We start from the raw sequence: 12,908 nt of genomic DNA on the forward strand, positions 1-12,908 counted from the left end.
CGAATCGAATAAGAATTACTTATTGATTTAAAATAACATTAAATAAATTAATATTTTAAATTTAATTAACAATACTATTTTTATCATAATTTCATATGATAGTAATATGTTATAAATATAATTAATGATAAGATTATTATTAATCAAAAATATTAATTTTATATTATTTTTTATAGTAAATATTTAAATTTTAATTATAAATAATTAAAATAACTATTAGTGAAATTATTAATTAAAAAAATGTTAATATTTGTAATTTAAAATATGTTTAAAAATCATCATATATAATAAAAGTAAGTATCCAAATATCACTTATGTCAAACACAAAAAACATGGCTTATAACTTTTGACATTTTTTCAATCAACACTTTTTCTGAAAAGCATTTCTATATAAGTGGTTCCAAACGATCCTAAAAACAGCGAATCATTCAATTAAAGCTAAAATAAAGAACAGGGTTAGTAGGTAAGCAAGCCTAAGTCAAGTTTTTGTTTTTTGTTTTTTTCAATTTTTTTTAATTCAAGGCCTATGTGTTCATCTAAAGCAAATTTGGGCTTTGTTTATTGGTCGAGGCCCACTATAGGCCTATCCTTCTATATGAGGCCCATGTGGGCTCCTCTCCTAAAACGTAAGCCCAAATTCACCACTAAGCAAACCCACTCTATTGGCCCAACCTCAGTTACAGCCTACACTAGGTCACAGCCCACGCATGTTACATCCACTCCTTTCACATATGTGACTCGAACACTCACAAGCCCTCTTGTTGGTACCAATTTTCCTCCCAAAGCCAACTCCACAAGTAGAGGGGAGTCTATAAAAATTAGTTTTCTAAGTGCCTCTGCCACTTGGCTCTCAATTAAAAAATTATGGTATAAAATAATTTTAAATATGGCCACGTTGCATCTTCTGGGACAGCCACATGGCATGTTTGGCATTTGCCACATGTCCTCCTTATTTATGAAAAAAATCTAAATAATGAAAAAAATAAAGGAATATATATATATATATATATATAAAATAAAAATTAGAATAACTAAAGAAAATAAAGAAAATACTTTAAAATCCTTTAAAAAATACAATAACAATCAACGAAATTATCCTAGGAAAAATCTCAAAAAATGAAAAAAAATTACAGAAAATCCTTTAAAATACAAAAATCCAAAAAGATAAAAAAAAATTAACAAAAATAAACATCTTAAATTAGAGAAAGGTTTTAGAAAATCCTTAAAATTTATTTAAAAATCCTTAGAAATCCCAAAAAAAATATAAAAAAGTGTGAAAAAATAGAAAATTTTAAAAAATCACTCTCTTTGGTTGTCCTATTAGACTTACTAAATGCGCATGTGTGCTATCATTCTTTGTTTATTTGTTTTTCATACTTAATTTTCACCCTTATTCGAAATAAAATAAATAGAATCAGATATGAAGAATTCGATTATTGATTAGTTATATTTGAAGTAATTCTATATTAATCATGTATTGTTTGTTGGATGAACCCTAGCTAAAGACACAAACCTGTTCAATGGACCTAGGGTTATAATTAATTCGGTGTTAACTTCAGCTAAGATGAAATATGATAGTGGCAATTTTATTGAATTTTGCCTTTGACCCTTTTTATGTTTGATTCAATCTTGCCATCCAAGTGGGGTGGTACAGATCCCCATTCAGGATGTCTTGACACTGATAATTTCTTATTCTCTTTTCATTGCAATGCTCGAACGTGAAATATATGATGTGTGCAATTAGGATTGTTAACATTATTCTTGTGTAATTCCAAAAGTTGAAGTATATAATATTTTTATTGTTTTTTTTAAAGTACTTTAATTGCAAATTTTTTGAAGGTATTTGATGGCTCTTCTCTTTTACCATGTGATTTAAGAAAAGCAATTAAACTAAGAACTTGTTCATGATTGGCCTATTTGATCACATTAAAAATGAAATTACTTATTTTTTATGCAAGATGAAAATGGTATAAATTTTGTTTTGGCCTGTTTTCATATTTTGTTTGCTATGCTAATTATGGATTCCTGCAAACATATGGTTACCAATGTTGAGACCTATGGGTGAACTCGTTTCTTTAACATACATGAGAAATTTATTTATAGAAAGTTGTTATAAGAAAGGTCATGATATTAGTGTACACGATTTATTTTTGTGATATATGTAACAAACAGTTTCATGCCATGAAGAGATCGTAATTTCAAATGACTTAGGAGTTACATAGAATCTTAAGACATGTTAATGATTACGTAAGGTCTAATAAAATAAGGAATATAACTCTCATAAGATACATTTAAGTGATATAAAGTTTTTTTTTTTTATAAAACAAGAAGATTATTATTTTATTATTATTTTTGTAATATAAGATGGTAAATGATTGGTATGAACAAAAGTTTATTCTTAATATTTTTACTTGCCAATTTTATTATTAAAATATTTGGTAAATTCTATGCATGATGTGACCTTTACCCATGTGAGGGTAGACTTTACTACTAAATTAAATTGGTCTCTTAGAATTAAAGTGCATTCTTTGTAACTATCTGCAGCTTTGCCCGGTGATTCTTCTAATAATCCAATGTTGAGTAGTGACAACTTTCATAATTGGAAAGAAAATGTTCTATTTGCCTTGGGACGTGTTGACTTGGATTTGACACTTGATGTGAACCCATTTCCACAAAATCAAGTGCTCCACATGAAAAGATACATTATGAGCAGTGGGAGCGGTCTAATCACTTAAGTTTGATGCTCATAATGTCACGCCTAAGTAAGACTATCGGTTTTTATACTTCAATGCTCTAATGCAATAGATTTCCTAAAAGATATGTAAGAACAATTTTCTTCTGTTAGCCATGAGAAGGATTTTTCGGATAAATCATTTAAATATTCTAAGGGTGTACATGTCAACACTGCGCTCGGGCCGCTTGTTTAAAGAGTTTTTTCTCCATTTTTTTTTTAAAAAAATATTAAATAATATCTTTCTGGAAAAAATAATTCTTGAAATGACTCATACGTAATCTTGCTAATAAATCTCGCTACTTGAAATAACGAGATTCTACGTGTCATTTTAGGAATTTTTTTCCAAAAAAAATATTATTTAATATATTTTTTTAAAAATGATAAATCGAGAAATAAAGTTTTCTACTTAATAAATTCTTCTGCGTAATAAATTAGGAAATAAATTATTTTAATATATTTTTTAAAAAATAATAAATCAAAAAATAAATTCTTCTGTGTAACAAATCGAGAAATAAATGGTAGCGAGATTTGCCATGTATTATTCCAAAAATACCATTAGAAGAATTTAGTACCCCAACAATCAGTTATGGGTAAAAATGATTGAAATTATTCTTAAAATTTGATAAATATATACTATATAATATAATTTTTTTCCATGAGAATCATAAAATTAATTTTAATTGATATTTATCAAAATTATAGAAATATATATATACCGTTTTACATTTTTGTTTATAAATAAGTTATTATTTTTCAGTCGCAAATAAATTTATATCATGTGTATATGATCATAATATTATTGAAGTTTTTCATACAACATGCAATTTTTATAAATATTATATTATTCATATAAATTTATCAATAGTTGTTAATTATACTGAACAAATAATATAAGATAATGTACTAAATTGTGATATTATTGTTAAAACTAATCATTGAACTTCATATAGATGACAATTAATCTTAATAAAAACACATAAAAAAGTTACACCAAAATATTATTTATATTATATGTTTTAATGGTAATGTTTAATGAAATAGTAAATTCCAAATATGATTTTCCTATGCATTTTTTTTATTAATAATAAGGTTGTATTTATATTTAGTTTTCTATTAAAATAATATATTATTTTAATTTTATATTATTATAATTGATCTTAATATTTGAATTATCTTATAATCATTATCTATTATCAAAGTTTAAAACTCAATTTCATTCATTTATTTCCTAATTTATTATTATTTTTTAAAAAATATTTGTTTTGGGAAAATAATTTTCGAATGACACGTGACAAATCTCGCTACCATAAAAGAATTTATTTTCCGATTTATTACGCAGAAGAATTTATTACGTAGAAGAATTTATTTCCCGATTTATTATTTTTTAAAAAATATATTAAAAGAATTTATTTTCTGATTTATTACGCAGAAAAATTTATTTTTTGATTTATTATGCAGAATAATTTATTACGCAGAAGAATTTATTTCCTGATTTATCATTTTTAAAAAATATATGTATTAAAAGAATTTATTTCCTGATTTATTATGCAGAAGAGTTTATTATGAAGAAGAATTTATTTTTCGATTTATTATTTTTTTTAAAAATATATTTTTTAAGAAAATAATTTTCAAAATGACACGTGACAAATCTCGCTACTTCAAGTAGCGAGATTGCGTCAGAGTTATTTCGGGAATTATTTTCCCAAAAAAGATATTATTTAATATATATATTTTTTAAAAATGATAAATTAGGAAAAAAAACTCCTTGTTTAAATTATCAACATATTTGGTAACTAAATGAAAACTAAGTAAGTAAAAACAAAAAATAAAAATAAAAAATGAAACCTGTTGTTTTGTGGGAATGGGTCGATTCTTTTTTCTTAATGAAGCCCTCCCTTCACAAAATTATAGCATGACTTTCAGAGAGTAGGAATAAAAAGAAGTTAGACGAATATTTTTCTGTATAAATTCAAAGAACCTGCATTAAGTTTTTTTTTTTTTTTAACACACGAATAAAATTTAAAAATTTTAAAAAAATTATAATTTGGTTTCTCAGCCGAGTTAACGTGTGTGATACTGAAATCAAATTGAATATTTTTAAGCACCGGAAAACTAAATTTGAAAAACTTAGTCAAGTTTGAAACAGCCAGATTCATCTAATTTAATTTTTTTTTTCAAAAAATAAAAACTGTTTGGTAACTTTTATATGCACCTACTAATAGTTGGTCCATTTCATTTTTTAAAATATATAGGTACTATTGTAAAATCTGTATATGACTTATATTTTTCAAATTAAACACATCCTTCCAAATAAAATAAAACGATAATATGTAATGTATTATTTACAGTATATTTAATAAAATAAAAGGGGCCTTCATCTACATTGTACCATGTTATCATCAATAACTAAAGTATAAAATATAAAAAAATGTAAACAAAAACAACACTAAGCAAGTGTGTGAAAAGCATGCATAAGCCTTAACCCTCGCACCTCCCAGCAAAAATGCAATCCTCCACCACCTCTAACCAATGCATCTTGTCAAATCCACCAATGACTCCCCAACCAAAGCATAATTTGAATGAGTCTAAGCAACTCACGGTTCAGAATTTCATTTGCGAGCTTATCCCACATTACAAAATTAGAGTAGATGATGGGTGCTTATATACATGAATGAACCCAAGACCTAATAAGCTTAAGCTTTTGGATCAAATTGGTGTTCACTCATATGTATCAAGCCTACTCATAGGTTCCTCCGGTCTTAATAAGTGGTATCAAAACCGATGGTTCGTAACTCTAGGTGAGCAATATTGTAAAAGTCAAGAAGTGAAACTAATTCTCCTAACGTGCTAATAGTTGGAAGACCAAATGTGTGATCGAGGCCAATAAGGATCATCTAGGTTAGGAATGGATTTGAATAGGGTCAAGACGTGAGAGGTAGGATTGGTTCGGAGGTACGTGGAATGTAATTTGACGCACGTAAGGTGTCAGTGGTAAGGCCCACTTGAGCAACTGTTGGAGAATTAGACTTACTCCCATAAGGGAGATAATTTCCGTTCGAGGGGGAACCTGTTGGAACTCACAAGTGAAGGGGAGATTGTTGAGAATTCCACTTGTGAGCTTATCCTACATTGCAAAATTAGAGTGGATGATGGGTGCTTATATATATGGATGGACCCAAGACCTAATAAGTTTAAGCTTTTGGGTCAAATTGGTGTTCACCCATGTGTATCAAGCCCACTCATGAGCTCCTCCGGTCCTAATACTTACTTGGTTTGACCTTCACCCCCCCAAATCTAAAATTTAAGGCAAAAACTCTTCCCAATTCAAAGAATTGAGGTTAATATTAGTCCAACTCTATTGATGCAAAAAAAAGGGGGGTAAGATTTGCCGAAGTGGGTAGCCTTAACCGTATGTATCGGTAACACATAAGCCCGAATTAAGCTAGGTTGTTTCCATCCCTATCAAGGGAGATGCCAATCGTCTCTCCTTTCTACAACTACAAATTCATTGTTATTATTTTTACTAAAGTCAAATCTAATAATATGTTACTTTTTTCGTATTAAGATTCTAAAGTCTTTGGGTTGATATAAGATGACAAGATGTGTCAGGGATTCCTTGGAAGATTGAATTCTCGGTAAGGAATATGTCCAGCTTCTTTTTTTTTTTTTTCCTTTTCCCCTAAGCATGTATATTTTCAACTTCATTTAGCGAGTATTTCCTAAATTAGTATTATTTTTATTATAAATTATTTAAAAATCATTTAGACTAAACCCCCCCCCTTTTTTTTTTTTTTTTCCTCCAAATTGACAAGTTGCCAAAACTCATAGTACCATTCGACGAGTTTTAATAAAATCTAGCTAGATAGATGGACTAGCAAATTTTCCGTTTAACAAATTTTACATAGCGTACATGTGAGTATGTGAAGCAATTTGATGACATGGCAATCAAAACTTGTTATTTGGTTCAACAAGTTTTGGCTAACTTATCTTCGTCCTCCTCCTTTCTATCCATAAACATAGCTATTGAGGATTGAAGATTGAATTTTAGTTAAGGAATCTCTCTCTCTCTCTCTCTCTCTCTCTCTCTCTCTGTGTGCGTATTCAGCTTCATTCAACACTCTTGGGCTCTTAAGGTATATTTCTTAAAAAATATAAATCCATTTTAGTCATTTAGAAAAAAACTATTAAAATATATATTTCTTAAAAATACGTATTCATTTTAGACATTTTAAATACTTTTAGGGGGTGCTTGGTAAATTCATATGATGTTGCAAACTATTTTGAATTAAACTTGACCTGGAATCTGAATTATTTTAACTCTTTGATATCTAATATTTAAATATGTGTTATTTTTTAATTTTAACCATCTAAAGACTTAAGAGTATAAATATTCAATAAATTAATGAGCAATTACATAAGTTAAAGTTCTTAATTTAACATAAATAATATTTTCTTGTCATATATTTAAATAATAATGTTAAATAAAAATAACATAATTAATTATTGTACAAAAATAAAATTTATTATTTTAATTTTAATGACTTGGTATTAAGTTTTTTGTCATTTCATATTTTTATCAGAGGAATTGTAAGAATATTCAAAACTGCCACCAAACGCTCATATGTCAAACCGATCCACTTATTTAATGAATTAGTTCAAATGTAACCTCTATTCAGAAGTCATTCAGACCAAATAAATGTTTCCTTAAACATCTTACAACTTTATTATCAAATGTTCAAAGTTATTTTTTTTTTCTTATTAATAGCTCGATCCTTTTTCACAGTGGAAGGGCAAATATTTTTAAAACAAGATCAATAAGCTTCTTTAAAATGCCTTATAGCCTATATCGATGGGTGAAGATAACAGGAGAATTTCATTATTGGAAAGAGATAAAATATAAGAGCATCTAGATGTTATGCTCTCTGACCTACTTTACAAAGACCCACAAAGCACATATATAAACACTCCGTCAAGAATAACTTCCTCTCAAATTAAATTAATTCACCCTCAAATCATGAAAGTCATATAGACTTTGCAAATGAATTAGTAGGCAATAAGATTAATATTAATATTCAATTAACAAATAATGTCTAAAAAAATTAACAATAAGATAAGAAATATTTCGAATAAAAAGCTAGCGTAATTAATTACAAATGAGACTTTTTAGGTACCACTAGCTCCCATATCTCTAGTTCAACCTCACCGACGTGCCATAATTCATCCACTCCATTTTAACTGTTTAGATCTCATATGTTTAATTTAGATACTTGGGTTAGAAAATATTGAAATAAATAAATAATCCTAAGTATCTAACTTTAAAAATGCCAAGATTTTTCAAGTGTCAAAAGCTTTTACATGTCCTTTTTATTTATTTATTTATTTTTTTATTAGAGCTTGTCCCACTACATATGAAACTCATTTGCTGCAATTTGAACACTAGAGTTTCTGAATAAACTATAATGCTTATTATAAACTATGAAACAATTTAACACTAATGTTATGTTTGGTTCAGAGAGCGTCTATCCCTAAGAATAGAAATTAAAAATTTTTTTATCGTAGTTTGTGTAAAAAATATGGTATTATCATAAAGCAAATGACGATATAACTTTTTATAAATCCATGACGTTTAATAGATAATAAACAATAATTATTCCCAAATTTCACCTTGAGAATATTTATTCGTTTAATTTGTTATTCAGTATTGAACGAAATTGTCGCGATGCTCCTGAACGCGAATTGAATAAGGTGGTTTTCAAAATATTTTCGTAGAGAAAAAAAATGATGTAATGGAGTTGTCACTAACCTTTTAGTATGGTTAGATGTTGACTTTGGTGCAATCCCAAGGTGTGGGGAGGGGGGGGGGTGAATTGGAGATTAAAAATTTTCCTCTTAGGTTCAACTAATCTAGCAGCAGGATTACACAACTTAGGGGCAGTCTAAGTATGTATGAAATTGCAGACATGATATATTAAACAATTTTAAGTACAAGCACAATGTTGAGAGTATTAAGCAATTAATAATATAGCAATAGCACACTAAAAGCTCTCACAAAGTTAGGATGAATCAAAGGAATGGATGTATGAGAGTATTTTGAGTAGTATGGGCTAAAATGAACTTTTGAGTTTAAGAGCATTTTTGCACTGATGATTTTCTCAATCTCTTGCTAATTTGTGCAAATAAGACCCTATATATAGAAGTTGATCAAAATATAACCGTTTTGGACATGTAGGGTATTATTAGAAATGTTTTAAAATAATTTAGAAATTTTAACCCTGTTTAAGCATTTTAACCTCGGTAAAAAAAAAAACAACCCGAGAGTTTTCAGGTGGCTGAATCTTGGTTTGGTCACCCATATAGACTCAGTAAAAAAAGTCTCTTTTGGACGTTCGGGTGCCCGAGTGTATGTTCGGTTGGTTGAACTAAGGCGAAAATCATTCTGTTCGTGTTTCGATCACCTAGTCTATCATTTGGTTAACTGAACTCAAGTGTTTGATCGCCCAAGGCCATTTTGAATGTAAAGTTTGGTTGGTTGAGTTGGTGAGAACGGTCACTTCAGCGGTTCCGTTGCCCATGGATGGTGCATTCATTTTGGTTCGATCGCCCAAAACCAAGTCAACATGTTGACTTTTTCACGGTTCGGGTACCCGATGTGTTTGAACACAACAGGTTCGATCGCCCGACTTCTCATAGATTTGCCTATTTTAGTCCAATTAGTTTCAATTCACTCCCCTGATAGTGCAAGTGATAATTGTAACGACCTGCTTAATTTCTACATAATTTTTTTTTCCATATCATAATATAATAAATCCAGTAGGTTATAATCAACCTGAACCCATGGGTACCAGAGATACACTAGAAATACAGTATGGAAGCCTAAGCAGCAAGAAACATAAATCATAAACAACTTGTAATACCATATACACAACACCATTCATCATAATACAAGAGTTACAACATCCACTGTAATTATATGTACAACCCAAAAGAGTCCTAGGGTCATTTCCCACAAAATCCATCTGACCCAACCAAAATACTTACCCTTTAGAAAGGATAGATCAGCTGTAACTATCTTAGCGGAGCTTTATCCGCTCTCCTATCAGGGGCTCTTGAAATGTTCATATAATTTGGGGTGAGACACCTCTCAATAAGGGAAAATAAACTAATACCAGTGTGTGGTAACATGAATTTTTTCGTATTATACATAAATCATACATAAACATATTTAGTATACTGTCTATCTCATATATGGGAAAACATATATAATCAACACATGGTAGAACATATTAGATTTCTACAAACATAATTCATCTTATATATCAATAATACGAAAATACCCTAGAAGGTTAGCTGGATGTTGTTATGTATTACCCTCACATGACTGGGTTGTGTGGCTCGAATGTGAGACCTGACAATGGTTGGCCGACCACTGCGAAGTCAAAAGTACAATCTGTAAGTACGATGAGTCTGCCAGACCTGGTTCGCACGCCAAGGGTACCAACACTTCAATAAACCACATCAACTATCCATCCTCACGTTGCTCCACACAACAGCGATAACACTAATATCATAATGATCATGAACATATAGTGTAAGGACCTGAATAATAAAAATGGTATTTAAATAATATAGAGGAAGGGAAATGGAAATAGTAGCAGAAGGAGGCAGCAAGCGTTCGTCGACGACATTGCACTTTGGGAGTATTAATCGAGGGAAATCATCAGGTCCTCGTTGATGAACATAGGGGATTCGTCGACGAGGGTATAAGAGGGCCTCGTCGATGAAGCCAAATTTCGTCAACGAGAAGATACCGAGAGAGGGTTTTGGGAGAGTTTGAAATTCGTCGACGAAGGTGCAAGTTTGTCGACGAACTTTCTTCAGCACTCGTCGACGAGGTAACGTGTCTTATCGATGAATATAACCCTATAAATAGTATAAATCCGGATTTAAAAGTAAAAAAATTAAGAAGTCTCCCACTCACTCTCTCCCCCTTCAGTTTCTTTCTCCTCTCTCTTCGATTCCGGCTCCGTCACTTGCCGGATCGACGATTTGAGGCCACCACGACGCTCCTAGAGAAATTCTCTGCATATCTGTCGGAGCGGATCGTCAGTGAAACTTCGTTGAAAATCATCCCTAAGTTGAGGTAAGACTTTTTATGCCAAATTTGGTCTTTCCGTAGTTATAGGAAAGGTTATTTACGAAAAAATACTGATGTTTGGTTCTGGGGGTTGTCATATTTAGGGCTTTGATCAGGAAACCCTACGGGTGTTAGACCGACATTTTTAGGGGTTTTCTCAGTAGTCAGGTAAGGGAATAAACTAAAGCAGTTATTTTCCATGCAAATTATTATTATGCATGAGTAAATTTATTTTCAAGAAAGCATGTATTATATATGTATATTACAAAGGAAATGAATATGTGGGAAAATACTACTATTATGTTGAAATGTATATATATATATATATATATATATATATATATGTATGAGATGTCAGAAATTATGATTTTTAGAATTTAATGTATGGCTTTATACAGCAAATGTGTGACATGAATATTACTTTAAGTGAAATGTATTACTATAGGACTTTGTTATGAATGAAGCATGTTTTCAAGAATATGAAATGTTACAGTACAAATGATATTGAAAATGCATGATAATTGAATTATTTTTAGAATGATATATATATATATATATATATATATATATGAAATGAATTCGGCGCGAGGTTGTATTTATGAAATGTTCAACGCAAGGCCGTATTTATGAAATGATTTTCGGCGCGAGACCGTATTTATGAAAAGATGAAAAATGCTATAATATCATGTATTATATGTTATCAGAACTCGGATGTTAGTTTAGTTCAGTTCAGAAGCTTAGTATCGTAGCTTATAGATCAAATATCTATGATCAGATTGGTGCTAAGCACCCCATGAGGGGGAGTTGATGTAGCTTTCAGTAGAGTGTGGACGTCCACCTGCCTGTCCGGACCAGGGTGTGGCAGGCCTATTGTACTTACAGACAATTTTGATTCGGTTGTGATCGGCTAGCCATTGTCGGGTCCCGCCTTCGGGCTGAATAACCTGTCATGGGGGGTAATACATGTCATTAGCTAACTATTCATCCTGGGTATGTTTTCAGTATTATCAGTTATAACAGATGTTTTATGTACGATATGGTTTATTAACAAATATGGAAGTATATGATTATTCAGTATGATATGAGAACATTTATAGAAATATGAAATGTATTGTATATGTATAAATTCCTTAAATGTTCATGTTGCCACACAACTGTATTTAGTTTATTTTCCTTTACTGAGAAGTGTCTCACCCTCGAACCTAATTAATTTTTTAGGAGACCCTGAGAGACCGGTGGGTTGTGGCCGCAGTTGAGCTTATTGAGTTACCCCACTAGGAGGGTAAGATTTTGTACTAGGATCAGGATTATTTTGTTGTGAGATCCTAGTTATATTTGGAATGTTATGGGAGATTGAATATATATATATATATATATATATTGTTTTGGTGTAAGTAGACTCTAGTATTATGAATTTTATGGTTGGATGGTTGTAATTTTATACTTACTGCTGCTTAAACTTTCACTGTGATTAACAGGTGTCCTCGTTACCCACGGGTTCGGGTTGACTATTTTATTTATTATGTTTCATTTTATGTTAAATTAAGCAGGACGTTACAGTTTGGTATCAGAGTCTAGGATACTAGGTTTTGTAAACTCTAGAGTGAAGCAGTAATAATACCAGAGTATAGGATATGGGGATTTGAGGTCTGATTTTGTAGTCTAAAGTTGTGTGATTTTCCTGGGGAGACAATTTCAGGAAAGTCATGGTAAACTATCATCGGGTTGGGTATCTAGGTTGCTGGATTGAACCTTAAATTAAGATTAGGAGAGATGAATTAATTAGAAGAATATATTATATGAGTTGAGTGATATGTATAGTGAAGGGGTTCTGAGTTAAGTTATTTATTTTCAGGAAGGACCTTGGTGGCAGTAGTGCCCACACCAGTGGGAGTGAGGGTGCTGGACCCTCAGGCGTTACGAGTAGTGATTTGGATGCTGTCTTACACAGCGTGGCACAGCAGTTTATGGCAAAAATTTTCAGGAGTTAGAAGGAATAGGGTGGTCCATCAGTAGGCCACGGTATAATGATCGAGAAAT

General features: G+C 30.6%; 1 pseudogene; it reads right to left on the bottom strand.

Annotated features, from left to right (window-relative positions):
• Window positions 1-6,101: 6,101 nt before the first annotated feature.
• Window positions 6,102-6,235, bottom strand: LOC131161158 (U6atac minor spliceosomal RNA; annotated as a pseudogene).
• Window positions 6,236-12,908: the final 6,673 nt, after the last annotated feature.

The sequence above is a fragment of the Malania oleifera genome, chromosome 7, assembly GCF_029873635.1.
Source record: "Malania oleifera isolate guangnan ecotype guangnan chromosome 7, ASM2987363v1, whole genome shotgun sequence".
Taxonomy (NCBI): Eukaryota; Viridiplantae; Streptophyta; class Magnoliopsida; order Santalales; family Ximeniaceae; genus Malania; species Malania oleifera.